A 14,020-nucleotide genomic window follows, 5' to 3' on the forward strand; every position below is an offset into this window, starting at 1 on the left:
TCTCTCTTCTACCGTCTACTGGACCACGTCACACCCTGCCCTGAGTCCCTCTGCTACCGTCTACTGACCACATCACACCCTGCCGTCCTCTCTTCTACCGTCTACTAGACCACGTCACACCCTGCCGTCACTCCTCTGCTACCGTCTACTGGACCACGTCACACCCTGCCCTGAGTCCCTCTGCTACCGTCTACTAGACCATGTCACACCCTGCCCTGAGTCCCTCTGCTACCGTCTACTGGACCACGTCACACCCTGCCCTGAGTCCCTCATCTACTAGACCACGTCACACCCTGCCGTCACTCTCTCTTCTACCATCTACTGGACCACGTCACACCCTGCCCTGAGTCCCTCTGCTACCGTCTACTAGACCATGTCACACCCTGCCCTGAGTCCCTCTGCTACCGTCTACTGGACCACGTCACACCCTGCCCTGAGTCCCTCTGCTACCGTCTACTAGACCATGTCACACCCTGCCCTGAGTCCCTCTGCTACCATCTACTGGACCACGTCACACCCTGCCCTGAGTCCCTCTGCTACCGTCTACTGGACCACGTCACACCCTGCCCTGAGTCCCTCTGCTACCGTCTACTAGACCACGTCACACCCTGCCCTGAGTCCCTCTGCTACCATCTACTAGACCACGTCACACCCTGCCCTGAGTCCCTCTGCTACCGTCTACTAGACCACGTCACACCCTGCCCTGAGTCCCTCTGCTACCATCTACTAGACCACGTCACACCCTGCCCTGAGTCACCTCTTCTACCATCTACTAGACCACGTCACACTGCTGCTGTCACTCCCTCTACCCTGCCCTACCATCTACTACTAGACCACGTCACACCCTGCCGTCACTCTCTCTTCTACCGTCTACTGGACCACGTCACACCCTGCCCTGAGTCCCTCTGCTACCATCTACTAGACCACGTCACACCCTGCTGTCACTCTCTCTTCTACCGTCTACTGGACCACGTCACACCCTGACATCACTCTCTCTTCTACCGTCTACTGGACCACGTCACACCGGCCACCATGACCTTGTAACCAGAGGAGGACCATACATGTGTGAGTATGGGGGAATATGTCTGTTCACAATGGCTCCATGCTCATGCATGTTTTCCTGTCGTCTGCACTGGACCGGATCATGTGCTGAGTGCTACAGACGCTTGATAGCAACAGAAAATGAGGAACGACTGCCAAACCACTACCAACGAACAAACTAATGAACAAATGAACGAACGAATTTGCAAACGTACCAATGGAAGATATGAAACTGACGGGTGGCGGTCTGTCATCTTAACTACCTTGAACTACCCAGCAGCATGGACTATCTCTGGGACTGAACGTATGTTTGGTATGAACGTGTGTGTGACTGGTGTGACTCCGAGATACATTTTTTATTAAAAACCCTTGAAACCTTCATAACCTGGCCTGTGTGGTGGCCTGGGATCTTAGAATGTGTTTTTGACACACACACAAACTCTGTGCACATTTATGCATATATAGACACACACATGCATACGCACACAATCACACAAATCCATACGTGTGCACACACACACACCCTTCCTCCGCCCCTCACACACACACAAATACACCCCCCTTCCTCCGCCACTCACACACATTCACACACATTCACACACCTCCATGTTAACATTCACCAACTTCCTCCAAACCCCCAGCCATCGCCTGGAGAGTGAAAAAGATGGATCCCCATCAAAGATCTGCCCCCATTGGTCGATAGGCCCAGATGATTGCAGGCCACAATTCAGCCATTAGCCAGTCTCTTGGAAACTGTCACCCAGCACTGGCTTTGATGACAGCCCAGCCAGCTATGTGATGTCTCCAGAATGCTGATGCTCAGCTGTGGAGGTCCTATGGTATATAGACGCGCTTCCTTTCCAACAAACTTCAAGGTCTTTACATCATCTCTCTTTGCTGTTGTGTTTTGTTTGTTGCTTTTGTTCTTCTGGGTTAAAGGAGGGATACAGATGGGGTTTAGGGTAATAAAACTAGTTGCCAATAAATGAGAGTGGAATGAGTGTGCAGTGTGAAATTTGTCTTTAGAGGGGGTCTGTTCCAACTTAGTATTTTACATTGTTTTGTAGTGGCATGATGCTAAGACCAGTGAGAATTTGCTGTGGAATTCGATCTCCCTTCGTCCCTGTATGTATTTCAGTTGTGTAGTGTATATGCTACATTGGTTTTGTTATAGATGTAATCGTCAATTTCTCCATGTTATCGAGGCTCTTTTTGGAACTCAAACAAAACATTCTTCCATCATCTACTATTGTGATAGTGGGTTGATGAGAGCCAAGGGCTACAGGACATCTTAAATGTCCTTTTCTGACTTCATATTATACAACATACCAAAACCTCATATTGATACGAATGCTAAACTTTGACAAGAGATCCAGTAATATTGGACAGAGAACCATAACATTCACAGTATAAGGTAATCTACAGGGAGGGAGAGAGATACAGAGGGACAGAGAGAAAAGGAGAAAGGGGTTTGGGGTTGGGGAGAGGAAGAGAGATACAAAGACAGAGAGAAGGAGAGGAAGACAGGGAGAGAGAGAGAGAGACAGAGGGACAGAGAGAAAGGGAGAGAGAGAGAGAGACAGAGAGAAAGGGAGAGGGGGGGTTGGGGTGGGGAAGAGAGATGCAAAGACAGAGAGAAGGAGAGGAAGAGAGGGGGAGAGAGAGAGAGAGAGAGAGACAGATAGTGAACAGTCAAACAGAATCCATGACATGTTGTCATTCAGGTAATTAATAACATTTAATTGCATGTGACCTTCCTGTTATTGCCCACCCTAAAACAAGCTAAACAACATGAAATTTAAGATACATTGCAATCAGCCAGTATTGTTTGTGTAACGTTTCTATATACAGTTTATAAATCCATCATAAGGGGCACATTAAGAGCTTAGAATGTATAAATAGGCTATTTCTCAAACTCAGGCGGTACTTTCGGAGCGTATTCATAAATGGATTGATTCAGAGACGTTTCATTATAAAGAGAGATTTTTTTAAACCGAGAGACTTGGAAGGGGATGGTAATTTGCCATGGAAATATTGCCTCTGTCGACAAAAGAAAAATATACATGTTTCATTTTGGGAAATCAGAGTACAGAACATGAGTGGCCTGCCAGTGCAGCGGCAGTAATAACCAAATGAATAGCCCGGGCAGGAAATGACACGTGTGTCGTTCCTGGACATCACAGGGTGGCGATGACATGCCCAAAACGCACCCTGCCAGGATCAACAAAGGCACATGAATCTTCTTATGGGTGTCACAGGTTAAAGAGCAGGAGGTGGTTGGCAGAAGTTTCTTTCCCTCATTATTTCCATCTATTCCCTCCTCGCTTAAAAAATCAGCCCATCACTAATAGCCAAGACATCCAACAAATCACTGTTCTATGGGCCAACCTGGACAGCCAACCTGGACAGCCAACCTGGACAGCCAACCTGGACAGCCAACCTGGACAGCCAACCTGGACAGCCAACCTGACAGTCAACCTGGACAGCCAACCTGGACAGCCAACCTGGACAGCCAACCTGGACAGCCAACAGCCAACCTGGACAGCCAACCTGGACAGCCAACCTGGACAGCCAACCTGGACAGCCAACCCTGCCAACCTGGACAGCCAACCTGGACAGCCAACCTGGACAGTCAACCTGGACAGCCAACCTGGACAGCCAACCTGGACAGCCAACCTGGACAGCCAACCTGGACAGCCAACCTGGACAGCCAAACTGGACAGCCAAACTGACAGCCAAACAGCCAAACTGGACAGCCTGGATCTCCATGGTTATGTGTTCCAGACTGTAGGTTGGTTGTCCAGGTAAAATGCGATGGATGATTAGGACTATTATGGGGTGCTTTGAAAGTAGGCACATACTGGGGCACTCTGACATATACAGTAAGGGGGCACCAAGTTTATTAAATGTGGGTCTGTGTGTGGAGTGAATAGGGGACTTCCCCCAATAGGCCAGCATCCCTTGAGGATGGCAGCAGCCGACATGTTGGGGCCGGCTTAAATATTGTATTCCATGCATATAAAATACTAAAGCTAGAACAACATTTTTTTATTAACCCCAATAGGCTACATGCAGCACAGTCCAATATGTCTCATAAACACTTCATACAGTAGAAGACTAAGCGATGTCCCAATACATTATGATTCAGACAAACTTTATGTTTCACTACCGTTCAATCTGTCAGGCAAACCAACACAGATACATTGATCACACACATCCCTCAGCCACAGGGAAGAGACTTCTTTACCTTCTTTATCTTCTTTACAAGTGCTCTTTAACCCTCTGAACCACTTTTCTGCTAGGGAGGACTATTTGGAGATGGTGGTTCTGAGAGCCCTACAGGTATATGATCTAAATATGACCAATATCTTACAGCAGGAAAATAATCTTGCAGCAGGAAATTTGAATAATTATAGAATTATAAAGATGTATGGACATTTTGTAGGTGTTTGATTACATTTTATTTAGGGCAAATTAAACACACTTTAGGAGTCTTTTTAAACCTCAAATACACTGCAAGTTTGCATTTCATTCACACACACACATACACACACACACAGACCCCAACAGAGACACACACACACACCCTCCTTACCCGGCTCACAACAGCACAGCTTTTCACCGCAGACTGAAATGAAAAGTGCTGAAAGCTTGTTTTCCAAGCAAGCGGAACTCCAATTGAGATTCCTATCCACCCCTTGCACCCCTAGACTACTCAGCTCCACACAAAACCGACAATCTGACAGCGTTATTTCCTCACAGGCCATTATTCACTGTGATTATGGTGGAGAACGAGGTGAGCCGCTCTCCATTCAACTAGTGTTTAGCCAAGGGAGTCTTTTAAGCAAGGTCTCAGTCTGCAGAAACTGCAGGAACGGCATACATTTCTCATTTACCTTGGGACACGTGTTTGAGCGATTTACAGCTTCACGGTTTATGATTTTGTATTCAACTGAAGTCATTAATAAACTTATCTCTGACACCCCACTGTTATTGGGTTAACAGAAACGTGAGGCTCTTAGACAGAGACTTGCTCTGAAGGAGCATTCACCTTTTACTTGAAGGGATAGTGAACTTTTTTCAAGTTGTGACTTATCTACGGTGTCCAAACTGTATTTCAGTTTTTCCACAAAACCCTAGGTAAAGTCGGATATTTCTTTTGTACTTTAACAGCAAAAAACGGAACCTCTTTACACTGTGGCTACCATGCATGTGGCCACCTACTATAGCTATGGCTGGTGATTTTCATGTAAATACTCCCCAACACAGCCATCATGGCTAAAGGATAAATCTACAGCAAAGTGCTTCATACATGGCTTAATGGCTACTTTGCTATTTTTCTCCCAGTGAGTCCTAGTGCAGATTCAGGAGTAGCCGAGCCCAGCAAGGCCTCAACCAACGCCTCAAGGTCACACTCCTACTCCCAACTACTCCCACCTCTGTCACTGTACTACTAGTCAAGAGTCCAGATCAGCAGAATTATAATTGAGCACAAATATTATTCTGTGCCATGGGAGAGGGCTTTGCGTATTTACGCTGGGGCTGAGACGGGAGGGTTGGGTAACCGGACCCCCGACAACAGAGGGAGAAGAGGCGGCTGAAGTAAGAACCATCTACCTCAGGTGTCTCCCTGTAGTATCCATAGAATACTGAGGGTGAAGGGGTCAAGGCCAATGCCGCCTACTGCCGACAACTCCTCCACACCTCCAGCTGGGAATGAAAGCTGCAAATAAACCAGTTGAACAAGGAACAGACCATATAGAATTTACTATATTAACAACATTATGTTTTTGTCATAAACATCCATATTATCCAAACCACAAGCTGGAATGAGTGCATTTTCATTTCACTAGTAGAATCGGGAAGTTTCAACTTCCTGTGTATTAGGCTGCTCATAGTGAACCACAAAGTCTGGCATTTCTAGCCAATCAAGAACGATGCTTACGGTGACCGAAGATTACCCGACGGGATTTCCAGGCTGACAAGTGATGCGATACCATATTTTTTTCCCCTTTGCAACGAAACCAAAAATTCTCGATTAGAGGTAACGTAATGCTAGCTAGCATGCTAACCTAGCTGGACTAGGTAAATCAGCTAGCTAGCTAACGTTACAATACTGTATTGAACTCTGAAAGCCATCAGCTAAATCATATATCTAGCTAGCTATCTTTTGGATACACACTGTCAATCAATTTCGCCTATGCCATGGTAGTCACTGCTAGCCTGGTACCTTCAGCAGAGTAAATGTGTTTGGTTGTTCATTCTATTTTTAGCTAACGTAAACTAGCAAATGTTAGAAAATAAGAGTAGCTCAATCTGGTAGCCATCTATGTATGTACGATATGTACGTACGGTCACTATGGGGAAGACATCATCGATGCACTTATTGAGGAAGCCAGTGACTGAGGTGGTATATTCCTCAATGCCATTGGATGAATCCCGGAACATATTCCAGTCTGTGCTAGAAAAACAGTCCTGTCCTGTCATCTGACCACTTCCATATTGAGCGAATCACTGGTACTTCCTGCTTTAGTTTTTGCTTGTAAGCAGGAATCAGGAGGATAGAATCATGGTCAGATTTGCCAAAAGGAGGGTAAGCTTTGTATGCGTCTCTGTGTTTATTTGAAATTTAACTAGACAAGTTAGTTAAGAACAAATTCTTATTTACAATGACAGGCTAGGAACAGTGGGTTACCTGCCACATTCAGGGGCAGAATAACAGATTTTTACAATGTCAGCTCAGGGATTCGATCTAGCAACCTTTTGGTTACAGGTCTAACACTATAATCACTGGGCTAGCTGCCGACCCATGTGTCTCTGTGTGTGGATCAAAGGTGGTCTAGAGTTTTTTTGTGTCTGGTTGCACATGTGACATGCTGGTAGTAATTAGGTAAAACGGATTTGAATTTTCCTGCACTAAAGTCCCAAGCCACTAGGAGCGCCGCTTCTGGATGAGCATTTTCTTGTTTGCTTATCTTATAGCTTTATACAGCTCGTTGAGTGCGGTCTTAGTGCCAGCATCTCAGAACTTCATGGTGGTAAATAGACAGCTACAAAAAATATAGATAGTGTGGTCTACAGCTTATATATTTTTTTATTTAACTAGGCAAGTCAGTTAACAAATTCCTATTTACAATGATGGCCTACCGGGTTGAAATGCATCCATGGTCATAATCATAACCAATGTCAATTCTCATCAATTATGTTACATGGTTAGCTAGTCAAATTATTTACAGTTGCTGATGTTACACATGTTTGCTAACAATTTAAAAACGCAAGGCACGGCACATAACAATTTAGCAGGTGCCAGGTTAACTACCTAGCCATCTCCAGTCATGTGCTAACGTCTTCTGGTAAACCTAGCTTTAGGTGGGTGGTTGTAACGTTGTAGCTTGCTGTTTAGAAGCCCTATCTACGACTAAAAAGAGTGAGTTTTACAATTGATCTATTTTTAGATAGATATGGCTACCTGTAATGGATTAGCTAAATTAGCTAGCTAGCTAGACTATGTAGATACCTATCTAACTAGCTAGGTAAGTTAGCAAACAGAAAAATGATTTGATTGCCCCCCACTGTATCACATTAGTATGTTAGCCAGCAATACAAAATATGGGCTTCAATAGATAAACAAAAGTGATCTACCTAGCCAGCTAGCTAACTTAATGTTGATGAGAGGAATCACTGGAAGTCATTGCAGTCTGGTCAGTTCTTTCAGTTTTGCCCAACAGATTGTGTTGTTAGTGTCCACCTCATTTCATAAAAGCCTGCCTTGCGGGAGGGTCGGGCCAGAGCACAAATCACCACCATACACGAGTTGTAGTTTTTTAGAGATTGGAAAAAATTTGTTAGCTGGTAAATTTAGTAACGAATCCGCCGATAGGAACATTGCTGAAAGACGTTCAATGGCTCTATTGTACAAGGAGAACCATATCTACACCCACAACTAAATATAGTGTGATCAGTATCACATAGAGCCTTTCTGAAAAGCCACAAAGCAGGACTACATTTACTTGCAGATGTCGCCACCCCCTATCAATACACAGGAAGCTGTCATAGGGTGTATCATTCAGTGCACGAATCCCAGACATGCCTTCCTCCAGGGCTATTCTGTGTGAAACACATCTCACTGACCTAAAAATGCCTCGGACATGATGAAAACAAGCCCAGATTTCACCAGGTTGAAATTCCCCTGTAGTGCCTGCAGGTAAAATGTAAATGCATTTTTCTGTCTTATAATAAGGCTTATATCGAGTTATGTTTCTCAGGTATCACTGTTTCAACTGATTCCAAAAGGCTTGTATTTAGTCAGTGTCATTATTAGATGATTATAAGATAGTGTAAGGGTTTGTAGTTCATACATGCTCATGGCAAGTTATACAGCGTATTATAACTGCAGTTAAGTAAAGTGTTACCAAACAGACCAGCCAATGTCTCTGTGGATAATGAGGTAATCTCATTCTCTCTCATCTCTTTTTCCCCTTCTAATTAGCCTTTCATCGGAGGGGTAGTGAAAACATAACCCCATAATCTACACTCTCTAATCTGGTACAGGATGTCTTTCACCACCTCTATTGACTGTGTGACAGGCTCTCCAGGCTTATTATGACACTGGCACCAAGGTAATCATTCTAATCCTCTGGTACCGGCCATGTAAACAGAATCTGTCTCACATCCGTAGCCATTATCTAGTCACCGCTACAAGGCTGTCAGGTAACAACGCATCTCAGGAAGAAGAGAATGAATCGTGAGAAAAAGAAAGAGGAATGAAAAACATGAGGGAGGAAGAGGGAGGAAGAGTGAGGGAGAGGGGCGAGAGAGAGAGGGGAGAGAGAGAGAGAGCAAGCAAGCAGCTGGACCTTTTTCAAGACTTGAATTGCATTATATAACAATGTTTTCTATTTGCCAGGCTAGCATCAGTGTTTTTCTTCAGGCAGCGAGATCCTATTTCGCCTCTGACATTTCTCATTCCTATAAAAAATGGATACTCATATATTCTGTTATTTTATTTATTTTTCAAGTTATTCATGGAAGTCCAAAATGAAAACTCTATAGCCTGTTGTCTGCTTTCTGTAAAATCCCACACAACTAAGAGATTGTTGGCCACTGTTTATGACTACCTGTAAGCATTTCACAGATGATTACTATTTCAGTGACTCTGATCTGATCCATTTAAATAAAGTGACTCTTAAAATATTATTTAAAGATGATATTACCCTTAAAGGTTACCCTTAGTCCCTATCCAAAGGGAACTGCCTAAGTCTCCACAATCACAGAAAGGGAGAGCTAAAGACGATTATGAGATGTCTTTTTGCTCCTCTTCAGTCAACTTTTGTCAACCATTTTAGAGAAGCTGTTAACAGGTAGATGCGGCTGCTGTATGTTGTCAGTATCATGACAGTCACACTAACATGGAAGTATGGACACCAGACAAGTGTGACTTTCTGCATCTCTTTTAAACCCTTTGTCCCTCTTCCTGGTGCTCTGTGTGGCCTGTGGTGCTAGGACCTATTAAAGGGGCAATCTACTATTGATACATCCATTTTTGGACTTATAAATGAATGATATGTACAAATTGATTCTTGAAGAATATAATTTATAAATAACCAAATCAGAACCCAAAATATAAGCTTGTCTTACTCTAATGTTTTTAAACAAAGTAAATGTAAACAAACACTATACATCCTAAAAACATGGTTAAAACTAGAATGTTGATATCATGGATGGTCCGTCCTTGCATCCATAGCTGTGTCTATGAATTTGAGAGTTGTTACATTTCTTCAGCCACGTCCCTCAGCTTTTTATCGCAACAAGGGCGGGGAGTCCACTTTAATATTGTTTCAACTGCTGATTGCCGTTATAAGAGCCCAGATCCAGCAGAACCAAAGTGCTAATCCCTCACACAGGAATTCAAGGGAAAGTGGGAACAGCTGAGGATCTACTGGAGGGCTGAAGAATAAGGAGCAGCTGCTGTGCCTCAGCTGCTGTGCCTCACTACCTCTCTCAGTGCCTCACTACCTCTCTCAGTGCCTCACTACCTCTCTCAGTGCCTCACTACCTCTCTCAGTGCCTCTCAGTGCCTCACTCTCTCAGTGCCTCTCTCAGTGCCTCACTACCTCTCTCAGTGCCTCTCTCAGTGCCTCACTACCTCTCTCAGTGCCTCTCTCAGTGCCTCACTACCTCTCTCAGTGCCTCACTACCTCTCTCAGTGCCTCACTATCTCTCTCAGTGCCTCACTATCTCTCTCAGTGCCTCACTATCTCTCTCAGTGCCTCACTATCTCTCTCAGTGCCTCACTACCTCTCTCGGTGCCTCACTACCTCTCTCGGTGCCTCACTACCTCTCTCAGTGCCTCACTACCTCTCTCAGTGCCTCACTACCTCTCTCAGTGCCTCACTACCTCTCTCAGTGCCTCTCTCAGTGCCTCACTACCTACTTACCTCAATGACTGCATCACTGCGTCTCTGCCTGCCTCCTTCCGTGTCTCTCTCTCTCTACAGTACTTCCCTGTCTGCCTTACTGTCATGGAGGTGGGAGTGTTGAGATAGACATCTAGATCCAGTCCTCTGTCTGCTCTATCTAGATCACGATACAGGATCAGGGGATCAGGATGGACACAGGAGGGGAACATATAAATGTTTTGTGATAGCAGATAAGATCATTTCTGTGCAGTGAGAATATAATGCTAATAATAGAATGTAATAGAATATAACAGACAAGTGATGTCTGCTGGACAGAGATATGTTGTATCTAAACCCATTAACACCTCACAGGGTGAATTGGGTTGCAGAGAGCAGATTGTTAATTTTCCCTGGTTATATTCCGTGGCTTGGGAGACCAGGAGAAACCACTTCTGTTTCAGCACCTTATAAAAATATTACTCTGAGTCGTCGGCCTTGAAACAGAGTGTTCCAAACTTTTCCCCTTCGCAAACAAAACACAATCCTGATGAATGTGCAATGGGGGGAGAATAAGAGGAAGCATGTTGGCCCCAACAATTATATCCAGTGACTGTGGGGTTCTTTCACAAAACAAGACAGAGCGAGAGAGGCGGCGGCTTCTCAAACGTTGTCAAATGTAACACCACCTGACACAGCAACCCTGCGCTGCTCGGATGCTTGTTATTGTTATTTGGGAAATGCTAGACATATTTCTGCAGCTTCTCCTCTTACCATAACAAGGCCAATTCAATATGGTGCTATTATTGCCGTGTGGAGTGCAGGGCGGCAAGGGCCAGAGCTGTCTGCCGGTTGCAGACGGTTTGGTATTGAAATTCAGGTGTTCATAATGAAAGTGGTGTGAAGTGGGGGTTAAGGTTTCATAGCCAGGGCTGGCCAGGGTTTAGGCAGCAAGCCCCTCCATCTGGCCTGTTTTGTAATTACACAACCACCGTAGACAGCAGCGAGCAGAGGGCTAAATGGGAGAAAGTCCTTGATCTGAAGGATATCATTTGTTTTTTATATACTGTTTATGGTTGTGTTACACTCCTCAGTCTTATCAGTGTTCTACCGTGCGCAGGCCAGGCCAGGGCAGCATTGTGTGTTGACAAATGGTTATGGAGTAAGAAATAATTCAACAATATGTAAAATGTTATATTTTAACATTGATTTTGATACCTTCATGGCCTAGGAGTTGGTTCAGAGTTACATGTCCTGTTGGCAATAACTTGATGAGACAACAGAGCACAATGCATCAGAACATATTTGTAATACAGGCCTTTGTAACGACAATCATGACTTCCCAAGAATTTTTACTTTTCGAGAGAACAATGGCAAAGAAAAGACAATCTACAAAGCAATATTAATTAAAGCAATCAATGCAGGGCTGGAATTGTTTTTCTTTTTTCCATGAAAAATGTACTCACTCTGAAACGCTGTGCCTCCCATAATCCATTATGGTATGTTCCCACTTAACTAGTAAATGCATTTTCTCATCCTATATCTAATAGAACAACATGGCAACGCGGCTCTTAATTTCTTCATTGTGCTTAGAGGGCAGCCCAAGTGTTGAGCGCTAAGGAGAAGTGCATAACTTTAAAGCTAATATAATTCACAGATGTGGTGTATTGGCTTTGGGTGTGGTTTTAGTGCTCAGAGGCTAGAACATAATGCATGCTGGGAGACCTGAGAATCTTGACACTGCAACTAAAAGCAACCTCTCCACTTACCTTCTCCTTACCTCACCCCACCCTGACCTAGATACATTTCTGATGATGTCGTAATTAAAATACTCATTTGACAATAATGTAATAACAGAAGCACCCTGGAGGGTGTTTTTAAAGAAACATTTATCCAGACTGCCAGTAAAGCTTGTGTAATTCCCCATAGAGAATACAGTAGCTTATGTCGGTGTGTTTTTGGGGGGCTCCGGACCTTTTCAGGGGACGGATTTCATACGGTAATCATTCACATTTTCACTCCCTATTGGCAGGGCTGGCGTCGACCACCCAGTGGATGATATTGGATCCCTAAGGACATTGGTATTCGAAGGGTTAAGTTGGAAGCACTTCCCAGATCACTGAACTCAGTCCTGAAGTAGGCTATGAGTTGGTGTTTGTAAGGTTGAATTATATATATTTTTTTTTACAGGCCGTTGTTTTGAAGATTTAGAAGTGGTCTTTTGTTTTCATTGTCAAGGGGTGAGCTAACGGCAGCTCCACTAGCTTCAGGTAGGAGATGGCTCTGGTTAATGGGCATATAACCCTCTAATAGATATGAAAGTGGAGCAATGTCGAAGGCAGGCTGATGACCAAGCTTGTAACCAACTTCAGTCATTTCTTATTTGCCCTGGAACACAAAAAGCAGCAGATGACATGTACATGACACTACTTAAAGGGATAGTTAACCCAAATTACAAAATGACACATTGGTTTCCTTACCGTGTACACAGTCTATGGACGAGATATGGCAGCAATCCGTGCTCTGGTTTAGTTTCCCTGGCACTGTCTCCACACGCTAACGTTTTCGCATTTGTAGCACAAATCCCATTCAAGCCATGGAACGTATAGTAGCTTTTTCACGCATGTTCAAATCATCTACAGTATAAGAGACTTTGTTGAGCTTCACAATCAATTTCAGATACTTTTGGATGATTTGGACATGATGCGCGAAAATGTAATGCCAATATCGGTCCCATGACTTGAATGGGAGTTGTGCCACTAATGCTAAAATGTTAGCATGTGGGAAAAGTAGTAGGGAAACTAAACCAAAGCATGAATTACTGTAATACGTTGTCCATAGACTGCTTACAGGGTAAGGACATTTGGGGTCACTATCACTTTAAAGTCCATATGTTGACCAATCCTTATTGTTGGGTGGGGGTACTGTCAGCTGAGTGAGCTTTGCTGTTAAAGCTCTTTTTGGAGCTGTTAAATCTCTATTCACAAACAATGTAAATGGGATGCGTTGTCATTGTCCTTGGCTTCTGTCTGTTTTCTCTGAGCGTGTGATGCTTGTGATGATCGGCTGATGTGACCCCAATAAACCAAGCCAAACCCATCTCATCAGACAAAGCTGAAGGACACTACTCTGATTGTTTTGTTCAGAGAAGGCTAATAGTGCCATCTAGTGGTCCCAACTCACCCTGCAGTTAGATCACAGGGACAACAGTCTTCCTTTTGATATAGAAAAAATCATGTCATCATGGGAGGTTTGTGAGTAATGTGATTTCATGAGATTTACTAAGTATCTATGCATGGATGTAAAAATGACTGCCACACACTCATTGAGGGTTGTTCTTTTTCCATGAAAGAAGAGCTGGTGATGGTGGGCAGCTCAATGTTCTGTCCTGGCTATTGACAAGATAGAGACAGAGTCCCTTCACCCATGCCAGCTGTATCTCAATGATGCCAGTCCATTTTTTTACCAAAGCATCAATCTTTACTCACCGGTCACACACAACCACTCCATGAATATCATTAGGTGCCCCCGATTGCGTGTTGCATTTTCAGCCCTCATTTATTCTCATCAAGGGGACAAAGACA

The sequence above is a fragment of the Oncorhynchus tshawytscha genome, unplaced genomic scaffold, assembly GCF_018296145.1.
Source record: "Oncorhynchus tshawytscha isolate Ot180627B unplaced genomic scaffold, Otsh_v2.0 Un_contig_2698_pilon_pilon, whole genome shotgun sequence".
Lineage (NCBI taxonomy): Eukaryota > Metazoa > Chordata > Actinopteri > Salmoniformes > Salmonidae > Oncorhynchus > Oncorhynchus tshawytscha.